Source organism: Saccopteryx bilineata, chromosome 5 (genome assembly GCF_036850765.1).
Source record: "Saccopteryx bilineata isolate mSacBil1 chromosome 5, mSacBil1_pri_phased_curated, whole genome shotgun sequence".
Classification (NCBI taxonomy): domain Eukaryota; kingdom Metazoa; phylum Chordata; class Mammalia; order Chiroptera; family Emballonuridae; genus Saccopteryx; species Saccopteryx bilineata.
In genome coordinates, this window is record NC_089494.1 from 61,623,774 (window position 1) to 61,644,521 (window position 20,748).

At 44.9% G+C, this 20,748-nt stretch overlaps 1 protein-coding gene across 2 annotated transcripts in view; it reads left to right on the top strand.

Moving 5' to 3' along the window:
* Positions 1-1,266: 1,266 nt before the first annotated feature.
* Positions 1,267-20,748, top strand: part of WIPF1 (WAS/WASL interacting protein family member 1) — a 132,792-nt gene continuing 113,310 nt past the window's right edge. The window contains exon 1 of one of the 2 annotated variants that reach the window (XM_066279666.1): positions 1,267-1,406. The gene's annotated coding sequence lies outside the window, so the exon portion shown is untranslated. The remainder of the gene's footprint in view (positions 1,407-20,748) is intronic. The other variant, XM_066279667.1, reaches the window with a different exon arrangement.

Genomic DNA, 20,748 nt, shown 5'->3' on the forward strand with positions numbered 1-20,748 from the left:
TGCTGTTATAAAACTTTGTTTTGCATAGCTTGATGTAATAAAGACACCACTCAGCGGTTGTTCAACTTACTAAGTCCTATGGGACCTCATATGAGAAACTTCAAAAAACTAGAGATGTCTGCCCTTAAAGGAGCATGATGGTAAAACCTTCTTCTGTTCTGGCATTCTAGTTGCTCAAATGTGACCTAAGGCTCCTAAGGAAAGATCTTTCCCTTTTATGCAAGTAATGACATAACAGGAATAAGCTCTCCCAGCAATGGAGGACCAGCCATGCTTTCCATAACTGACCAGTGTTGCTTTCCAATGGTTGTTCAGAGATGTTTTCAAGGAAAGCTCTTGGTCAAATGGGAGAAATGTGGAAAATAATATAAATGGATCCACTCAAAGTGCAGTTGGAGCTGCTACCCTGGGGGGAACTGCCTTACACGTACATGTGTTATGCTTCAAACCTTTGGAATGTTTAAATTGGGCAAAATAACCCTTAGGTCAAACCAACATTGTGTTCCAAACAACTGTTTGCAAAGCTAACAGGAAAGCAGACTGAAAATTAAAGACACTCTTTAGAATTAGCACCACCATGTATAACTAAAGAATAACTCAGCCTATTTCATCTATTGAAATTCTTTCATTGACTAATATATTAACACCAATAGAAGTTCCTTCCTTCTATTCTTATTTCTACCTGAATCAGTACTTCCCAAATAGCCATTCTTTTGGATTTCAACTAATGTTGCCTCTTACTTTGGTCTTTTATTTTTAAGCTAATGGTGGGTTCCACTCTATTTTAAAATTCACTTTTTAAAGTCAATTTTAGTTTAAGGTATCTCATATTTGGGCCCTCTCTTTTGAGAAAAGGAGATGGGGGAAAAAACTTTCCCTGCGGGTGAGGGGAAGGGCGCCCCAGCATCGAGAAGCTGGAGAGGATACAATTTTTTGGGGGAAAGGGCCCTTGGTTGGACACCCCTTCTATATAGTTTCCACTCCCCTACAAAACGCCGCCGTGTCCCCTCACTGCGCAGTGGAGAAGGATGTAATGACACGGAAGCCCCCCGCCTCTTACTCACCTCGCGCCCGCCACGCTCCTCTGGGGGGACCCGAAGCTGTGGGACGCTGAGCTTCCAAACCGCGCTGGGCTGGCGCTGCGCCCTGAGGAGAGGGCCGAGGGCCAGCGGCGGCCTCGCGGCGCGTCCACATGTGGCGGGGCCGCAGGGCGGGGGTGGGTGGGGGGACCCGGAGCCGAGGGGGCAGGGTTTCCATCTCCGTGAAGTTCCCGGATGGTCGCAGCCTCCCGGCGCTGAGCGCTTTTCCTGCCGGGCGGCTCAGCCCTACAGACCTGGGAGAAGTTTCCCAGGGAAAAAATGCCTGGCGCATCGCGGGGCCCTGGAGCCGCCCGGAGTCGCTGCGCGGTAAGGGACGTGCCGCCGCCGCTTAAGGCGCTACCAGGTGCCGGGGGCTCGAGGCGGCGACCCTGGAGACCCCCGCGGCTGCCCGGGACGCCAGGAAGGAACCGGGCTCGGAACGCGGCTTGGCACTGAGGGGGCGCGGGGCGGCGGCGGCAGCCGGGACGTCTGGGCTGCCCGGGCTGCGTCCGTGCGGGCGGTGGGCGCAGGCGCGCGGCCTCGGGAGGGGCACGTCTCCGGGCCCCGCGGCCCGCGCGTCCTGCCCGTCCCGCGGATGGGGAGGGAAGGAAGGGACGGTGGAGAGCGGGGCTCCGGACGCGGGCGCCTCCCGGGATGGGCGCGCTCCCGGACCTCGTCGACCCTGGGGCGGCCCGGGGGGCTCGGGACGCGTTCGCGCCGTGCTTAACTGTGGCAGGGAGTTCGAGGGAATACGCTAGGGCCGCATCTACACCCCCAGCTCGGGCCGATGGGGACTTTCGGGCATCCAGTTCATGCCATGGAATCGCCTTGCCTTTTTCGCTGGAAAATCTTGTCCATCCCGCAACGCGGTTTCCCCAGCTAGCCTCCCGCGGTGTCCCCAAACTGATGCTCACTGCGGGCGGTGTAGACCCGCACTTTAGGGTCGTGTTGACCCCAGAGGCACTTCCAGTCCCGGTCAGCCCTTTTCACCCAGGCCTCTCCCGAACTTTCCGGACAGCTTTACTTCACTCGCATTCTTAATACTTTATTCTGCCCCCCCCCCCCATTTTTTTAAAGAACAGTTGAAAGTTGCAAGTGTAAGAGAAACCAGCTCCCCCGTTCGGGGGGTTGGTGCAGATCTTCAGCTGGTGGTTAGTCTGTGAACTGTTTGAGATTAACAAAGGGCGTGTCTGTGTCAGGAACCCAACCTGGCTGGATCTTCTGGTCCCGCGTAATCCCGGAGGAATAGTCCCTCTTGGGCCGGGCCCCTGGATTGATCTCAGTTCTCTGGAAAGCCTCTCAAGTTGTCAGAAGTGATTTGGGTGGACTCGATTCCTTTTTCTGAAAATTGTGTGACACTATTGTCCCCTGGACAGTCACTGGATCCCACCCCAAATCGCTGACCGCGTGTAACCCCAGACTCCAGGCAATGCAGCTGGAGCCCCTGGACAGAGGCCCGCTCTGGGTAGGTTTTCTTTTGACAGTTTCCAAACGCAATTTCAAACAACAGGATGGCTTCGTTTTGAGTCATTAGCATATTTTTTTCTTTTCAAAAATGCCTTTTTCTACAACTGGTAAATTTCAAGAAATTTTCTATTTCAGTTTTTATAAATCATATTTTTACTTCATGAGGTGAAAGAACCCCACATAAGTATTTTTCATCTTAAATCCTCTTTTCAGTGCTCAGAACATGGCCTTCTACCCTGGCTGTCTATCTTTACCTGCCTCTCATCCCCACAAGGTTGAGTTTCTCAGGGTCCAAATCCCCTGCCGCCTTTAGGAGCCCATTCATTACCTGTTGAATGGAAGTGTGCAGGCTAGACTCTGCAGATGTTATTAAAACATTTTAATGACATCATCTTTTTCCACGGGACCTACCCAACCTCTGCCATCATTTTGGCTCCCAGAGAATCACATAAACTCTTTTAGTTTTGTGTGTGTGTGTGTGTGTGTGTGTGTGTGTGTGTGTGATGGAGAGCAGAGAGATTTGTCAGCAAGGTATGATCGAATTATTGGACATTTAGAGACAGTGAGATACATCTAAATGAAGAGATGCCTGCCTTCTTTCATTTGCTTGTTCATTTCACAAAGTGTCTACTGTGTGTCCAACCACTTTCTAGTTCCCTTGGTGATCTCATGCACCTGAAACTTCATTTATTCAAGAAATGGCAATTCAGAAAAATACAAAAAAAAAAAAAAGAAATGGCATTGATGATCTTTGCTTTTTCTCCATCATAAGATATAGAATCAAGTGGGGGGGGAAATGGGAGGTGAAACCCTCATAAGCAGCACAGCGCAAGGCATTCGGGGGCTACTGGACACCATGCAGTGTGTAGCACCGAGACACAGAGGGATAAAGAGCTGAAGTGGCGGCATGAAGGGCTGCGAAGAGAAGGCTGTCCGCCCTTACCTTTACATTTACTGTTTCAGGCACTCGAGCCAGGGATGAGCCCCCTTTTGTGGGGAAGTATTCATTACTAGGCCTGAGTCACTGCCTTTGATTTTTTGGGTTGTAATTTTAAGAACATATATGGTTTCTACAACGCACATCAGGAGGACAAAACCAAACAAAGTGACTTTTATCTGCTGTTATAATGCATTTACTTTTAAGCACCTGATGTTTGGTTTCTCTCAGAGCCATAGTTTGAAGCCTGCCCTCCAATGAGATCTACCAAATTCCTAATAATTTCTATGCACAGGTCCTTCTGCCACCATGTCCAACAATTTACAATGAAGCCGTGGTGCTGAAAGGTTTGGAAGGCTTATTCCTTGTGAATAGCCAGTACACACTATGTGAATCAGGTCTCAGTTAGAATCAAGCCAGATAGATACTCGGCCAGCATTAAGAGTCCCTGCTAGGGGTCACTGCTGTGTCCCGTGGTAGGGGTAGAGAGGGAGACCTAGCTCAGAAAGAGATAGTGTTTGCCCCTGAATTCAACCAGAATACCTTCTGGTTGAAATGAGACATGGTTTTAAACAGCAGGAATACAAGGCAGAATGTAGTAAATAAGGCTGAGAAAACAAACGGTACAGCTCAAATACAGGGAATTTAGAGGATAGTGAAATTACTTCCATCTGGAGGGTGTCAGTTCTTCACTCATTTGTTGGTCCATTTAACAAGTATTTATTAAGTGTCTACTATGTGCCAGGCGGAGGGAGATTAATAGGCACGTGCACACCATGTTTCACCTTCACTGCTCCAATTGAGGGACAGTTCAGGTCCTGCCTCCCTGTGACTAGTGGACACTTCTTCGCTCAGCCTCATTATATTGCCCAGCCCAACATTTGTCAAAATAATTAACTCTGTCTCTTGTATATTTGGGATAATAAAAACTCTAGGCTCACCAAAGCCCCCAGAATAGACTCAGTTGAGTAATGTTATCCTGCTCAACACGTTTTAAATAGTATTGAAGTATGCTGGTCCTTAGCCCTGGGTGTGACTAGCAGTTTGTGAAGGTTTGATTCTGTTAGTCTGGGGTGAGGCCCAGGAATGGAGGTTTTGAAAGTCTGCCGGTGGTGCTGATGTGCAGCCATGGGCAGAGCTCCCTAAGCATGGGCCAGGAATTCAGACTGATCTTGCTTCTAGTCCCAACTCTGTCATTCACAACTTCTGTGACCTCTGTTTCTTTACCTTTAAAATCTACCTTGTTATGAGCGTGGGATGAAGTCGTGGATGTGGGTCACTCAGCAGATTATCCAGGACAGTGCTGCTGTTCAGTATTTGTGGGTTGTTGTTATTATCATCCGGGTTACTTGGTGCAGAACACTGCTGATATTCCTTTTCCTTATGGAGATACAAAAAGAGCCTAAATACAGGAACTGCTTTTTATACGAATTAACACTTTTAACAATCCCTTAGCTATCTGTAGCCTATTGAAAGTTTCAAACCAATCACCTCATGTATTCTCTTAACATCTAAGAAGCAGGAATCTCACAGAACAATCTCAGTTTTGGAGGCTCCCACCCTGTGGTATCTGCTTTCCCAGTGGAGCCTACTCTGCTGAGATTATAAGGACAGATAAAGAGCTGGAAACCAAAGACGTGCTACTTTCCTGGCCCTTAGACACCAGGAAGTGCCGGGCTAACACGTTGTGACAGTCACGCGCTGGCTCCATCATCAGTACGGAGTGACCAGTGGGATTGCCTACCCCAGACCAAACTGCTTGGTCACAGATATAGCCCCTGAGCCCATGGGTGGATGTACCACGGATTTTGTGTTCCGTTGTGGCCAGGGGTCAGGAAACGTTGATTCCTAGGAAGCGTGCCCATTATTAATCTCCATATCAGTTGTAAAGTGACTTTTCTAATACTCAATAAAAAGAACATAGCAAAAATAAATAGGACACTCAATTGCCTACACTTTCATTAGTTTAGAAGCTTCAGGAAACATGGTTCATATTGCAAGAACATATTGCTATGATGTTATACAAATATAACATTTTAGCATTGCTTACTATGGATGTATTTTTTTTCCCATCTAATACACCATCTTTCCAGTGTAACTCAATTTCTTCTTTTTAATTTCCTTTTATCTTTTAGTTATATTAATTTAAGTGAATTGTATTTTCAAAGATTTCTATAATTTGACTAAAACTTTAAAAAATCTTCCTTTCGTTTCTTTCCATCCACTCTCTTTTCCATCTGTTTTTCCTTGAACATTACTACTTACCATTTGTCATTTGATTGAGTCATTTATAGTCACACAGCCCTGTGAGGTCAGTTCTGCTGATATATGTAGAACCTGAGGCTGAGAGAAGTTAGGTCACTCATCCAAGGTCACACAGCTAGTGACAGAGCTGGCATTCAACCCTGGGGCCACTGCCCGATTCCGCACGTTGCACTAACACTTTCTTTCACGTTCAGTGGCATTGTGTGATATTCTTCATGCAGCGGGCTCTTTTCTTCCCATCTGTATGCCTTTGCGTGGCCATTTCTTCTCCCCGTGCTGCCACTTCTTTTCATTTATGTTGAATCCTATAGATTCTTCAAATTGGCCACAAATACTTGTTGAGAAGAAAAATAGGAGACTTTGCAAATACTTTCTAAAAGGAGGATATAGCTAAAATAAACAAGAGACACAATCACCTACAAATTTCACTAGTTTAGCGGCTCTGATCAACATGGTTCACACTGTAAGAGCATGCTTCCTAAAAAGAGCCAACCTGACCTGTGCTGGCACAGTGGATAAAGCATCTACCCTGGAACACTGAGGTCACTGTTTGAAACCTGGAAACCCCGAGCTCATTGGCTCTGAGCATGGACCATTATCGGCATGGGGTCACTGACTTGAGTGGGGGAATCATTCACATGATCCCAAAGCTTACGAGCTTGAGCCCAAAGGTTGCTGATATGAAATACCCAAGGTCGCTGGTTTAAGCAAGGGGTCACTGGCTCAGCACATATGAAAAGCAATCAATATACAACTAAAGTGATGCAACTACAAGTTGATGCTTCTCATCTTCTCTCTCCCTTTCTCTCTCTCTCTCTCTCTCTCTCTCTCTCAGAAAAGGAAAGAAAGAAGGGAGAAAAGAAGAGAGCCAAATGCTCTTTTCTCTATGAGCGTATTTCTCTTCTAGTAAATTCCCATAGCTCTTTGTTTGGAATTTACTTTATCCTATATAATTGAAATCACTTATATGTATCTCTTCTCCCTCATTAGTTTATAAACGATCTCAAAAAATCATTTTTATATTCCCTCAAAAACAGTAGATTTTTGTATAGTGGGGTCTCAGTTAATGTTTGTTGAGGGGCAGTTTACTTCTGCCACTCCGAGGCAAGATCTGAGGTGAGTGAATTTCCCCTGAAGGCAAAGTAGATCTTGATGCGTCACATCTGGTTTCTGAAGATTCTAGAAAACAACTTTCATCCTAAGAATAGTAGTCCTTCACCATGACTTATATGTAATATTTGACATTACCTTTTATTCATATGTATAATTAGCTTTAAATGCTGTTTACTTTTGGCCTGATCTTTGATAAAGTGTTGACCCAGAATGCTGAGATTACCGGTTCAAAACCCCCAGGCTTGCCTGGTCAAGGCACATATGGGACTTAATGTTCCCTGCTCCTTCGCCTGCCTTTCTCTCTCTCCTCCTCTCTAAAGTGAATAAAAAAAATTTTTTTAAATGCTCTTTACTTTTATATCTTCCAAATTGAACAATAATATTAATCTTAATTAAAATCAGATTTTGAGTTTTGGAAGAGTAGGAATTATTGTAAGACCTAGGAAGTGGCATTTCTTGTCTAATACCTGTATCTAGATCATTTCCACATAAATGATGGTTGCCCATCCATGGAGTTTCCATCTTTTTTTTGACTAAGAGGCAATACACAACCAGAGAAAGAAGTTTAAGCCAAATCGAAAATCGAAGGACATTAGCTTCTGCCCAGACTGCCACAGACTCTTTTGTATTGGGGGTGGGGGACTAATTAGTTCTCTCAGTTAAGAGGTATCTGCAAGAAAAAGGAAATGGTGAATAAAATGGAAAATTCAGAGCCAAATAGTTTCCTGGGACAGTGGAGTCCTTTACAACTTAAAATAAGAGTTTATTTTAATATACTTCCTATTTTTCTTACATAGGCAATATGAACTCCATTTAAATATATATCTATATATGTTTAAATTATTTAAATACATATTATAATATTTAAATATATATTCTTTTTTTCTTATAAACAATACTTGATTACTTTAAATATATATAATGCATACACCTTACCTCATTATAACATACTGCTATTGATTCTTAACAGCTATATAGCAATCTGCTGTAGGGATGGATATATGTGATTGGTGTATTCTTGGTTGTCCACAGTCACCCGTGAGAATTTGCACGCCAGTTCAGAGTGACTGTCAGCTCACCTGTTAGCTCTTGCCGATGATGCCCACACAATCAGTCCACTGAGACAACTCAAACAACCAACCAATTCAGTGACAGAATAAATGTCGTCATTTATTGGCAACCACAGACGAAATGGGCAACTGGTTGAATTTCATGCTTTTCAACCACATGTGTCTCCTCAGCCCATTCCTGAAACCTCTCAAGCATTTTTCTATAGATGCATGCAGGAGATTTTATCTACTAACTGAAGAATTTAGCCCTGGGAGGAGCCAAGAGAGAAATCTGGCCACATTGCACAGTGATGTGAAGTATTCAACATGTTATCAAATAATATTTCAGGAAACCCCGAGGCTCCCCCTACCCACACCCCCAGCAGAATAGATTTTGAAAGTAGAGAACCTTCAGACCTTGGAGAAGATCTTGAGGAAGCATGTACCATAGCTGTTTGTTTTTTTTCCTGAAAATGTAAACAGTGAGATCAGTGTCTTAACCACAATAGTCTTGTGTTATGAGGATGGATATTTAAATAATGGAGACAGTCAGATCTGCCTGAGATATAAGAGGAAAAAATGGGCTGTTAACAGGCCCATGTCCAGTAAGCAGCACATGTGAGTGCGGGGGCGGGACTTCCAGGAAGGACCACGGTGTTTGAGAAAGGGGGGTGGGGAAGAAGACTAGAAGGAGGCCAATCCAGTTTTATCTTTCTCAGATCTCAGAGAGCCGGCTGAGGGACAAGTTTTCATAGGGTATTCAAGTTTCTAATTTGTTTTTTGAGGGTCTAGAAAAAGGTGGAATAATTGAAAGCCTTTTAAAACCTTTTAAAAAGTAGTAAAGCAATGTATTTTAGCAGTGCCTGTTTTTACCTATCAGAGTCAGAATTTGATTGCCATGCATGGTTTAAGGAATAACCCAAAGTGTCAATTTAAATAATCTTAGGTTTTGTGGGCGAAATTCCACACTTTTCTTTTCCCTAATGTTTTAGCATTGTTGAAAAAAAAAACCGCACACATTTTGTTTGAGACAAATTCAAAAACTAGATTGTTGTTACACTTATTTGAATGCTGTTGGAAATAGGTTGGATAGAAAAAAAAAGAAAAAAAAATGGGGCTTACGGTATTTGATATTTTACAAGATGTTAGAGCTAGACCTTATGTATTCTCCCTGCCCTTTTATTGTCCCTTTTTGACAAGAAAATGGGAGAAGTAAAAATTTTCTCAATTGGTTAAAGGAGTTTGCGGGGAGGGGGTTAGGGTATTATTTTCACCAGAAAATCCCTTTCTGTACAGACTTTTTGTATGCATCATCTCTACTCTGCTGTGATGAAACCACGTCTCTCGGAGATAGGAAGAGGTTTTCGTTGACCAACAGGCCAGGTGCTCAGTCTTTGTAATTCAGTCTTTCCTTCCTTGTTTTTGATGAAAATATGACCCTTTTAAAAAATTAAATTCTAGTTTTATTTTGTTCAGATCACAGAAGTATTACATGCTTATATAAATGAGACAAAAAAGAAAGTATATAAAGAAAAAGTTAATATTTTCTCTCCTATCTTTCTCAAATTCTAACCCCCTTGAGGTAATCAATATTATCAGGATACTTTCTTTTTGCTTATATAACTCTGTACAAATATATATGCACATATATAGTTTTTCTATTAAAAGTAGAAACATATACACATTAGGTGAAAAGATTTTTTATTGAGATATAATTGTAACATTGTGTAAATTTAAGGTGTATAATGTGTTGATTTGATATGCTTCCTTATTGCAGTATGATTACTACCATAGCATAAGCTAGCAGTCTTTATGTCATATAATTACACTTCTTTGTTGTGGTGAGAACATTTAAGATACAGTCTCTTAGCAACTTTCAAGTATCTAACATAATATAGTATTATTAACTGTAATCACAATGCTGTGCATTAGATCCTTAGAACTTACTTACATTTTAAATGCAGTTCTGTTCACTTCAACCAACATCTCCCCAGTTCCCCCACCCCCTAGCCCCTGGAAATCACCATTCTACCCTCTTTTTCTATGAGTTGAGCTTTTTTAGATTCCATGTATAAGAAAGATCATACAGTATTTGTCTTTTTCTGTCACATTTATTTCAATCAGCTTAATGCCCTCAAGATCCATCTATGTTGTCACAAATGACAGGCTTTTCTTTTTTTCTCTTGGCTGAATACTATTTGATTGCGTATATATACACCATGTTTTCTTTATCCACTCATTGTTGATAGACACTTGCGTTGCTTTCACGTCTTCGCTATTGTGAGTGATGCTACAGTAAACATTGGGGTGCAGATACCTTTTTGATATCCACAGATTTTTTTTTTTTTTTTTCATTTTTCTGAAGCTGGAAACGGGGAGAGACAGTCAGACAGACTCCCGCATGCGCCCGACCGGGATCCACCCGGCACGCCCACCAGGGGCGATGCTCTGCCCAGCAGGGGGCGATGCTCTGCCCATCCTGGGCGTCGCCATGTTGCGACCAGAGCCACTCTAGCGCCTGAGGCAGAGGCCACAGAGCCATCCCCAGCGCCCGGGCCATCTTTGCTCCAATGGAGCCTTGGCTGCGGGAGGGGAAGAGAGAGACAGAGAGGAAAGCGCGGCGGAGGGGTGGAGAAGCAAATGGGTGCTTCTCCTGTGTGCCCTGGCCGGGAATCGAACCCGGGTCCTCCGCACGCTAGGCCGACGCTCTACCGCTGAGCCAACCGGCCAGGGCATCACAGATTTTTTTTAACACGACAAAACCTTATAAACATCCTCTCCAAATTAAAAAACAACAACTTGTTTATATCATGGGTGCTTAATAACCAGATTGTTTCAAATTTTGTGCTACTACAACCGTTCTTTTCTGAATATCCTTGTGTATGAATTTGACTATGCTAAACATGACAGACGTTTTCATTTCTGTCAGAGTTCCCAAAGTGATATGACTTTCCAAAAGCTGTAGTAAGTCTTAGTTCAACTAACACGATTTGAAAATATGTTTCCTCACATTCTTGCCAGCATAATTCATTTTAGAAGTATAAACTTTCTAATCTCTTTTTCCTGTTTTGTTTCAAATTATTTCTTTAGGGAGCACTTGCACTATCTTTACCATTTTTTTAAAAAATCCATTCATTTGAATTATTCATGCCCTGTCTTTTCCTTAATTTTCTAATGTGCACATGATTTGTGTCATAGAGCTGGAGAAGAAAATTTGAGCCTAAGCTTGCTGAGCTTAATCTTCTGTATTGAAATGAAACAAAACACTTGATTTCTATTTATGATGAAGTAAATACAGACCTTTCAATCTTAATTTTTTTCCTTCTAAAAGTATATTATTTAAGAAATGGTCTCAGGAAATATAAATGTTTTAATGGGAAAAACAGAAACTTACAACATACAAGGATGGGACATTTTAAAGGAGTTTTTAAGCTTGCAAAGCTAGCTGGGTGTCCCTCTTGAATCCAAAAGTCTGAAGACAAAGGTTCTTTGAGAGCATTAGTTCTAAGTTATGCTGAGTTACATCAAGAGGAAAAAGTGAATCACAGCAGATAGGAATTTAAACCTGGAGCATGTTGAAAGCCCCTACCCTTGCTGCTTCTGCTTGTTTTTCTGGGAGGTGAGACTAGATTCCATTTCTCCTGTCCTTGTAGTGGCTGAGTTCATTACAGAATTATTTGTATATAACTCCAGCGGTACACTGGCTAATCAGAAACAGCTGTATGACTGGATTCATTTATATGAACAGAATAACTAAATCAATCAGCAAAATTTTTGTGTTTGGGTAGGTCGGGCCAACATTGTGTAGCCCAGAATAATAACAGTGCTTTGTAACTAACCTGACACAGATGGCAAAAGATGTGCCTGGGCAGCAGAGGTTGGAATTGAAAATTAAGAAACCCTGTGAGTCCTTGATGGCTGCCACAATAAAGTGCAACTCGATTTTTAATGTTAGTGTTTGAAAGGCTGGGAAGCTTCAATAAAGGGCCATCCTGTTAAAAAAAAAAAACACACACAAGAGAGTTTTACCATCTACTCTGAGTGAGGCTGAATTGTCCAGATCAGCATCCCCTGGAAAATACATATGAACATTCTGCCAGACTCCACAGGCTGAAACAAGCAAGAGCCCCGTGCTGGGAAAATGTCACAGACAAGACAGGAGGACTGACATGTGTGACTAGGAGGAGCCACACTAAATTAGGGAGAAGACACAAGTTCCCAAGTGAAATTGAGGCTGACATCCTGACATTAATGTACCAAGAGGAATTCCTCAGAATGTATGTTCTCGTGCAAAATCCAGAAGCCCACGAGCGTGAGGTGAGTTCACAGAATGCAGCCCTGTTCTTATAGTCAGTTAGATATGAGGTTAGATGAGAACAGGAAAGTCTTCAGACCCCAAGACTCCATGTATGGCACAGTCTTGAACTCTCTACCACTTAAAAATACAGGTCATTCTCAAGGCCAGAAACCCACTGGCCCCAATTAGCCAGAGTCCTAAGATTGGATTGGGCTCCGGGTTGCTGGTTGGCTTGATGTGGAGCTAACCTTGGTGGGTTTTATCCCGTGAGTGGTAGTGAGGGAACATGGTGCCAGGGGAACTGGCACCTTTCCTCTGGCTACATACCAGAGTTTTGGCATTGGAATTTGCAAGCACATCGTCTTGGGACCCCCATGTGCTGATGCCTGAGTGCATATGACCCCTCTGCCCTACCTTCGCTTGTACTTTGGCCCTGGTTTGGGATGTCCATCAATCTTCAGAGATAGTGTAGACTTAAAAATTCAGTCACTTCCAGGTTAAGACCTGATATCAACTAGCTCATTTACTTAATTGCTTTTGCACTGACTCTGCTAAAGGTAAAGGGGTAAAGCAGAAAGGGCGGTACACCAGGAGTTCCACATTTGTATTCTAATCCCAGCTTTGTTGCCTATGGTCACATGACCTTGACAACAATAAAAAGTGGGCAAAAATAGAGCAATCTGTAAGGATGGGCAGAAGATTGAAGCCATCGATGCCTATAATGGACAGATGTAATAAGGCCCTGTCTAGATAATCTAACGTTAACGTTTTAACTTATCAATCAGAAAATTGACAAATCTGACCAAGTATTTTTGCCCCTTTTTGAGTATTTGTTAAATAAGGGAGAGAAGTATATGTCTATCACGTTTCTCATTTAGCTAAAACAGTGTATGCGTGTTAGGTGTACTATATAAATATGACATTACATTTCAGCAAACTCATCAATGTTTCATTTATATTTGAATCTCACTGTATACTTGCTGAAGAAAGAACATTAACTATACATCACCCTGAGGTTTTCTTTGTGATGTTATTGGTGGAAGTAGGATGTAAGCCAGATGAATCCAGGTCTGTCTGTAGACTTTGTTTTATTTATATGCAGTGAAAATCACACTGCTTCACTATATGCACACACACTCCCATTATATTCACCCTTATTGTGTATTAGTGCACACATTGTCACAACCTGAAATCATGTCCTCACCATTTGCCACCCACAGGAGCATGTGTACACACACGTGCACACGTACATCATTGGCTAACCCCTTTAAAGAGAGCGCTTTAACCAGATATAACCAGGAAGTACCGGCTCCAAACTCTGTCCCTGTATTGGAAAAACTCATGTATTGCTGTAGTTTTCTATTCATCAGCCCTGGCGGTTTCTTAGAAGGCGGAGGTCGTTGCTCACTACAGTGCTCTGTGTATAGACTTAGACACAACGCCACATGCAGGTGGCTGTAGGCGCATGCTTCGGAGGGTGTTTACAGTGGTGATGGTGATTCCTGGGAGTGGATAAAAATACCAGTGGGGCTTTCCCTTGGGAGCTCTACCATGAGTGTTGGTTGGTGGTTGGGACCGGTGCTGGCTGAGGCTCTTGTTTGTATGTCTGGCTCCTGGTCTGAGGGACAATACGTTGCTGTTTTGGCTCAGAGGCAGACCGTTTTGGATGGCCTCCAAGAAACCGTGCATTGCTCTTGCTTCTCAAGATTGGTGTTAACATGTGCCCTCATGGACTTACTACTTTACAGAAAAGTTAAACACACTTGTCTGCCTGGTGCCCAAGAGAGCCCAACCACCGTTTGTAGATAAGGAGAAAATGCTTCCTGAGTTCCAACCCAGATGCCCAAGAGAGGATGGAGCCCTAGTAGAGACTTCCCTGGTACTGCCCTTCAGCTCTGGCCCCAGCAACATGGAGGGGGAGAGGAAAGGGAGGAGGTTCCTGGTGGTGGAGAGAGAGCGGGGTCAGCAGTGACAGCAGGGAAATGAACCGTGGTCCTGAGCTATAGGGAGAAGTCCTGCAATGGGATGGGAGGCCGGGGGTGAAGGGACCGGGGTAGGAGCTGCCTGACCTAAGGGAGTTGCTGGGTGGGGCCCCTGGCAGTGCCCTTAGAAAGAACTCATTAGGAAACAGAAAGAAGACACTGTCTCTTCCCATGCTTCCACACAGGAGTCAGGAATGAAGTAGTCTTCTTCATTTCCGGTAATCATTTTTGGACAAGTAATAATATTATCATCTAACATAGATATTGCTTACTATGTCCCAGGCGGTGTTCTAAATGCTCTAAATTAAATCACTGGATCCGTATACCAACTCTATGAAGCAAGCTTTATTATCTTCATTTTAGAGATGTGGAGTTTATTTTAGTCACGTTGCCGAAGTTCACACAGCGAACTTGACAGAGTTGAGACTGAGTCCCAGCCAGGTGGCTTCAGAGCCCACTCTGAACTGTGACAACCCCCTTTCTTCTTCTCCAGTACAGGACATCCAATTATAAAGAACCTAGGTTGGCCTGACCTGTGGTGGTGCAGTGGATCAAGCATCGACCTGGAACGCTGAGGTTGCTGGTTCAAAACTCTGGGCTTGCCCGGTCAAGGCACATATGGGAGGGAGTTGATGCTTTCTAATCCTCCCCCCTTCTCTCTCTCTCTCTCCTCTAAAGTGAATAAAAAATAAAAATAATTAAAAAAAAAAAAAGAACCTAGGTTGCCCAGCCTTCTTCAACAGACAGCTGACCACTGATACAGTGCTCTGGGGAGTAACCCAGGCTTTTTGTTCCTCTGTTCGTGTGTGAGTCTGGGTTAAGGTCACCAACCCACTGCAAAAGGACAGCCAGAAACAATCAAGACCAACTGCTGGTCCATCAGCGAAAGGGCCTGCTCTTAGTATCTGAATAACCCACTTTAACACCTGACATCTATCACCGACACACGTTCTACATGAGCCCCTCAGACTTCAGCGGTCTCTAATAAGGAAGACAATTTTCCTACCTAAGATTGGTGCCAGTGACTAGTATCACATTATGTTCTCAAGAATAAAATGAATAACATAAGTTACGTTCAGTGGAGAAAGACTGTACTACTCAACTATAAAATGTAGAACCTTGCATAAACTCCCAGAATGTTAGAGTTGGGGAGCAAAGTGAAATGGGGATAATATTGCCTGACCTCCATCTCACAGGTGAAGAAACAGAATCTCAGAGAAGTTAGGTGACTTTCCCAAGGTCACTGGCTACTTGTTAACACAGTTGAGAGCCCAGGTCTGCTGAATTCCAGTCCAGTTCTCTTTTTCCCTGCTTGAGATTGCATAAAATATTCTATAAATGCTTTTCTTATTAAATTACAGGTGAAACATAGAATGGTCCGTTTCTGTACTGGGCAGGACCAGGTGTACATTGCCTTCGAGATGTCGAGGTGCAGCTGGACACTTTCTTTTAGCACAGCATGCAGTGAGCACAGGTGAGCCCAGGAGAGGAGCAGGCTGGGCAGTGCTCTGCCCCCGTGGGGTTCACAGTGCTGAGCCTCTGCTTTCTTGACAGTCCTGAGTAGGATAGCAGGTGTCTGTGCCCAGTGCCCTCTGCTTAAGTCACTTGTTTTGGAGGTGAAAGAATCAAACTAACTCAGTATCTAGAAGAGTTTAGTGAGGGGATGAGGAAGAAGAGGGAAACAGTCACTTTCTTTACATAAAGAAAAATGTTTCTCAAAACCCTGCTGCTGAGAGTGATTGTCAGGCAGCCAGACCTCAGCCGAGCTCTGACCATATTGGCGCCCAGGAGGCCTGCCAGCAAGGCCTCTTGCTGGACTGCAGGATGGAGAAGGGGCAGCTCTTCCCGGACGGGACCCAGGCAGCCTACGGAGGCCTCCCAGGGAGATTTTCCTCCCCAGCCACCGGGAACTGTGGCTGCCATGATGGGGTCAGCACAGGACTTGTGGGGTCAAACACAGCCCCGTCCACTGACAAGGCAACTATAGATAACCTTGTGCCTGCAGAACAATGATCTGGGGAGCTCCACAAGCAAGAATGGAGGAGAATTCAGCTTTTTATCAGGTGAAGACAGAAAGTGAGGGCTGGAAGGGCATCCACGGCCGTTTCCCCACCCGTGGGCGATCCTGCCTCGCAGTGGGCTCACGGGGCACTGGGGCTGGTTCAGCCCTGGTCTTGTGTGAGCCCACCCACAGCAAGAGCATTCTGGGGGGAACTGAAACTGTAAGGGGAAGAGGGAACTTGAGGGCCGCTAACCACAATGGCTGCAGAGACCTTGACCACTAGTCCCAGAGAGCACCCTCCTTTTTGGGTCATCAAGGGTTGGGTGCTTTACTCCTTCCTGCCCTTCAGACCTCCGGTACTGGTGTTTTCTCCTCTGGCAGTTTATCTGGCCATCTTTTCAAGCCCGGGGACGGACAGAATAAAAAAGCTGCTGGGAGAGCAGAAGAGAACAAAACCTACTCCGTTTTTAAGGCCCACCTGATCTGGGAAGGTTTTCAGCGGGAGTGCACAGTTCACAAACCCCACAGGACTTTCCAACCTCAAATCATTGTTCTTGGTGAGAGGGCAGCAGAATTTCTTTTTCTGATGTGACCTGGAATCCTTCTGACTTAAAGCAAAAAACCGGAGGCAGAGCTAACATTTAAATTTAGAAGTTTCTGATTCCCACGTCCGTGGTCTCCCTGCTCTGTGCTAGATGAGAATGACAGTTTTGGTGGAAATTTTGAACATGTTGTTCCAGGGTCAGCCAGCCTCCTGCGATGCCTGCTTGGCATGTGTAGGCTTCTGATTCGTGGCTATTCCTCCCCGTCCTTAAACCTGGATGGTACAGAAAGTAGCTTTGGCTCTCCCTCTGAGTGGTCAAGGAGCACAGAGGCTCCTGCTGTGGGTGACGGGCTGGTGCAGATGGGCCCGCCTTCTCCTAAACTTACTGTCTCAACTGCAGTGTACACTTAGGAGCCCTCATGAAACCAGCATGGAGGAACTAGAGGCAGGGTGTGCTGTAACTAACCCTGTTGCATAAGTCAACACCGTGAGTTCCTCCTTTTCTTCCCCTGTGAGGTACATTAGGAGGACCCAAGGCTGAAGAACTATATAGAGGAACCTTGCACTCAGATTCTGGGGTCTGGGAAAACAGAGGATGGTGGGTCACTTCAATTCCTTCCAGAGTCAAAATATTTTTAAGAGAGAAAATTTAAATTTAAGAGGCTACAAGTGGTTTTGAGTTTTAAAACAAAACAATGCTCAGAGTAGAGCCCCTTTCCTACGCTTGAATGACAGATGTGGTGGGGGGATGGCATCTGGGCAGTATTTGAAAATGAATCTCTGTGAAAAGTGAGTACACCTTACAGAGAAGCATTTTCTAAACCAGTGTTTTGAAACCTTTTGAGCATGACCCACAGAAATACATTTCTCCTTGAGATCCAGTACAGATAAATAGGTACATAACCAGAAATGAAAGTTTTATAAAATAATTTCCAATTGTTTTATAATTGCAATTTATTTTTTATTATATCAATATATTTATTTAGTGAGAGACAGACAGACAGACGGGAAGGGAGAGAGATGAGAGGCATCAACTGATAGTTGTAGCACTTTAATTGTTTTGATTGCTTTCTCATTAGTGCCTTGATGGGGGGGGGGTGTTCTAGCCAAGCCAGTGACCCCTCTTGCTTAAGCCAGCGACCAAGGGATCATGTCAGTGATTCCACACCCAAGCTGGCAACCTCAGGCCAAAAAACCAGAGGCAACCTCGGGGTTTTGAACCTGGGACCTCAGCATCCCAGGTTGATGCTCTGTCCATTGCTCCACCATTGGTCAGGCATTTTTATTATATATTTTTTAAAGGAGCTAGTTGCAACCTACTAAATTGATTTGACTGTCAGAGAATAGGCAGCAACTTGCAGTTTGAAAACTACTGACTAACATAGAAAGGTGTCAGGCATGTAGAAACTAGTTTCATTGTAGTTCTGTCCGATTTTGGCCAAAGGAGATCCAGTAACATGAACCCCTAGAAGAGATTTTCTTCACTCATCCATTCACTAAAAGTTGGTGGGGCAGTGATGGTGATGGAGGACTCAGGAGAGGGGAAGTGGTCATGGCTGGTGGAGGAAGTAGGAGGCTGCGTTTTAATTCTGCTCCTATAGAAAACATTTGAGTGTCCATGATGCATTGTCCAGGCACCAATAAGACGCAGACCCTGCTCTTAGTGCAAGGGCGCTCATAGTCAAATGAATGTGCAATAATTACATCAAATATGGTTTATAGTGAAATGGAAATAGAAGCATAAACAGAATGATACAGAGAACCTGAGGTCATCTGAGTTCCTGAAAAGGAGACACCGTGTTTCAGCGTTATGTTCAGTGTTACATCCCTAGTTTTCTGACTCATATAATAAGTGTTCAATATGTATTTATTGAAAGACCATGTTAATTGATTAATACTTAAACTACACTAGTAAGAATCCTAATTACCTATGGTAATATTAATAAAACATTTTTTTTGTATTTTTCTGAAGCTGGAAACGGGGAGAGACAGTCAGACAGACTCCCGCATGCGCCCAACCGGGATCCACCCGGCACGCCCACCAGGGGTGATGCTCTGCCCACCAGGGGGTGATGCTCTGCCCCTCCGGGGCGTCGCTCTGCCTCGACCAGAGCCACTCTAGCTCCTGGGGCAGAGGCCAAGGAGCCATCCCCAGCGCCCAGGCCATCTTTGCTCCAATGGAGCCTTGGCTGCGGGAGGGGAAGAGAGACAGAGAGGAAGGAGGGGGGAGGTGGAGAAGCAAATGGGCGCTTCTCCTGTGTGCCCTGGCTGAGAATCGAACCCGGGCCCCCCGCACGCCAGGCCAATGCTCTACCGCTGAGCCAACCGGCCAGGGCAATAAAACATTTTTTGAAGGATACTTTAACATACTTGATATAGATATAGCATAAGAAATAACAATACAGATAAGAAAGACCAAAAAAAAGCTTTGGGTTATATAGTGGAACTGCTAGCCCCCATCTGCGTTTCAGGTCCCCTGCAAAGCAACCTCTGAAAGGTTGAGGTTTGTCAGGTTTGACCTGTAAGTGAGCCTTGGGACAATTTGCTCTGGCTCTTTGCTTGGAGATGAGAAATCCAATTGGTGTGGGGTGAGCAGGCCCTGGCTGAGCAGGGAACATTAGCGTGTGTTCTGACTTTCCACCCCCGCGCGTCTGAAACTACACTCAGTTTATTCACTGGGTCAGGCAGTTCAACATGATGTGATTCAGGCCTAAATCACCTGAGTTTTGGGGTCGGGTGATTTCTCTAGTGAGGAGGATGCTTGCCGATCACTCTGCTGAATTCTAAATGGAGCCTTTGTTTCAAGTTCTGGGCCAACCATGCAATAACGGGGCCTTAAGGCTAAGAAGTGAAGCGATCTGGAGACCTGGCGTGGGTCCCCGTGTAGAGTGAAAGGAGCCCCCTGCACTCCTGAGCTGTGTTCCTGTCAGCGTCTTGTCCTGTGCTGGCCTTCCGTCCTAGGCCTGTTGGTCCGGAGCCCAACTTGCCACGCGGCTGCTAAACGACATTAGTCGCAAGTCCCTCTTTCAAGCAGTGGGTGGAGGCGGGAGCGGGAGTGGGGGAAGCAGGCATTTGTAAAGAGGAGAGGGGAAGACAGTCTGTAACTTGAGAAAAAATGGGATGGCCTCCTTCCAAATGAGAAAGTCACATTACTTGAAGAATTTGCACTAAGGATACACCCCTAAAAGTGGTGTGCTGTGTGTTTTAGACATTCATTCAGGTTGTACATGACCTGACCCCCAGAGAAAATAGCTAGGGACAACTGAGAACTGAGGATAATCTACGTTTTTCAAAAGATCCCCTGGGATCCAGTCACAACGAACAGGTAGCCCTTGGGCTCTGAGGCCTGAGCATGGGCGTTGGGATCTGGGCTGTGTGAGGGGCTTTGCTGGATGGTAGGCCCAGCTAGCAGACTCTGTGTGGTTTTCACCTATTTCGGATCAAGAACACTCTGGGATAAGGCCACACCTAAATGTCAAAGAGCATTCAAAATAAGAAAGGGAGGCAGGGAGCCCCAGGTTCTCGCTTCAGCTTTGTCACTGTGGGACCCTGGGTCTCCATTCCTCGTCTATAAATGGGGGGGGGGGTGCCCTGTCTGATCTCCCTCCGCTCAAACACCCTCTGGCTGCCTTCAGCCTGTGAAACATTTTCTGGCAGGAAAGAGGCTGCCCAGAGCTTCTTTCTCAGGCAGCCAATGAGCACATTCTTTCCCGTGCCCACATATGGAAGCAATTTCTATATTATCCAAGGCACTTGTGCTGCTGAGCGCCACCAAACAGAGGAGCTCAGTGGCGGAAAGTGGAGAAAGACGGAAAGCGGCATGTGTTTTCTTACCCCCGTGCACTTTCATACCCAGAGTGCCCCAGGTGGTTCGCCTTTCCAGGCTGTCTCCGGGGCGTGCGAGCGGGTTAGGGTATATTCCACAGGTGAAGTCCCGATAAAAACAAAATGAAGGCTAAGGCTCACTGCCTCTCCTCTGAGGCCAGAGGCAACCTTGCTTTTCCCTGGAAGTG